A 2,500-nucleotide genomic window follows, 5' to 3' on the forward strand; every position below is an offset into this window, starting at 1 on the left:
TGCAAGCGCGTATGCAACTTTCACGCTGGGCAGTTAATGATCGCCGAAAGCACGGACATCTCTTTCACGCTGGGCATTAGAATAGCGCGTACAGAGAACATGCTGGTCATCCAGGCGAGGAAGCGCGGACAGTCGCGTCACGCTGAAAAATATCTCTCTTGGACCTTTACCATCGTCTATAGCACGAACATCTCTTGCGAGAACATGCTGGGCATCGACGATGGGCAAGCGCGTACAATTGTGTCACGCTGAAGTATATTTTGTATCTCGCCCATAGCGGGCGAGCTGGCGCGTATAAAGTGCGCGCTGGGCAATCGACACGGGACACCTTTTGGAAGTTCGTATCGAGCCTGCTCTGGCTGCAACAACATATTTGTGTCGTAAATGCCATATACCATCCGTCCCCTTAACGGGCTCGTGCTCAGGAAATTTTCTCTTTCGGGCGGTTTCATTTTTATGGATTTGTTTGTTTGCGGTTTCGTTTTATATATGTTCGAGTGTTACGGTCAACTTATATAGTTCGAGTGTTATGGTCAACGTATATTATTATTCGGGCTTTTCCTGTATTTTAGCACTTTAGCATTATAGCTTTTTGGAGACTGGATAGGTATATATAAATCCACGCTCTCTTAGCGTACTGGACATTTCGTACACGTTGTCACGTCCATTTTTTTATTTCGTTAATTTTAAACTTTGTCGGTCCGAGAACTCGGATTCCAAAGTTCCAGAATTGATGCAAGGGTGGTACAATTTATACCCGAGTTTGAAAAACTCGCATAAAAGGTCACCAACGCCGCCTTAGGACGCTTGCCACAATTGGGACATTCGGTCAAAGACTCCGACCCGTGGCCATGCAGTGTGGAGAAAAATTCGATCACCGACACGGCACAGAGCAGTCGAGAACGTATTCTCGAGGAGCGGTGGACTGCTTCTCAACCGAGGTCATAGAATAGCCACGCGCCCGAGCGCTACTCCGGCCGGCCGGCTCGAGCCAGCGAGTCTCCTTACAGATACGAAACGGCCGGCCGGTAGGCCGGCGCCGCGCGGTCCGACGCACGGGCGCTTACGGTGGTAAACTCGCGCGGCAACGGACCGTCCGGAGAGACCGTTGTAACTTAGTCGCGCGGCGAACACACGTATAAAGTCCTATTAACGTTGAACTTTTATGCACGGAAATTGTGTAGACCTATTAAACAATGACGAATAAACATATTTTCGAGATATAACAAAATTTAATCGATCGGAACATAGAAAAAAAGCAGTTGCAAAATTCGAAAAAACGAAAGAAAAGAAATATCGAAAATTTAACACGTACGATCGATTACTACTATTAAATTAAGCGATATTATTAAAAAAAAATCATTTGTTTATAAATAAAAATTATCGACAAATCGCAAAAAACCTCCGGAAGCGTCGTTTCCAAATGGTTAAAAATAATTAATTCGATCAAACAATGCTACGGTAAGTACAATCAATAGGTTTTATTAAGGTTTTTCAAAAAAAATTTACAGGTCAACGGTTTAATTAACGAGAAAATAGCGAAAGAACGCGATCGAATTTTTTCGTCGCGGAATATTAACTCCCTCTCGGAACTTTTTCAAGCTACCGCGGACGATTCTAACTCTCGCTCGGCATTTTTTTTTCCAAACTATCGTCGATGTACGATTATTAACTCTCGATAGGAATTTTTTTTTTCGAACTGTCGACAATATGCGAACTTTAACTCTCGGTGGGAATTTTTTCAAACTAACGTCAATGTACGTTTCTTAACTCTCGGTGGGAATTTTTTTTTCCAAACTATCGCCGATATACGAACTTTAACTATCGGTGGGAATTTTTTTTATCAAACTACCCTCGTTATACGAACTTTAACTCTCGGTAGGAATATTTTCAAACTATCGTCAATGTACGATTATTAACTCTCGGTAGGAATTTTTTTTGTCAAACTACCCTCATTATACGAACTTTAACTCTCGGTAGGAATTTTCTTTGTCAAACTACCACCAATATGCGAACTGTAACTCTCGGTAGGAATTTTTTTTGTCAAACTACCACCAATATGCGAACTTTAACTATCGGTAGGAATTTTTTTTGTCAAACTACCCTCGTTATACGAACTTTAACTCTCGGTAGGAATATTTTCAAACTATCGTCAATGTACGATTATTAACTCTCGGTAGGAATTTTTTTTGTCAAACTACCCTCATTATACGAACTTTAACTCTCGGTAGGAATTTTCTTTGTCAAACTACCACCAATATGCGAACTGTAACTCTCGGTAGGAATTTTTTTTGTCAAACTACCACCAATATGCGAACTTTAACTCTCGGTAGGAATTTTTTTTGTCAAACTACCCTCGTTATACGAACTTTAACTCTCGGTAGGAATATTTTCAAACTATCGTCAATGTACGATTATTAACTCTCGGTAGGAATTTTTTTTGTCAAACTACCCTCATTATACGAACTTTAACTCTCGGTAGGAATTTTCTTTGTCAAAC

This window comes from Xylocopa sonorina, unplaced genomic scaffold (genome assembly GCF_050948175.1).
Source record: "Xylocopa sonorina isolate GNS202 unplaced genomic scaffold, iyXylSono1_principal scaffold0079, whole genome shotgun sequence".
Classification (NCBI taxonomy): Eukaryota; Metazoa; Arthropoda; class Insecta; order Hymenoptera; family Apidae; genus Xylocopa; species Xylocopa sonorina.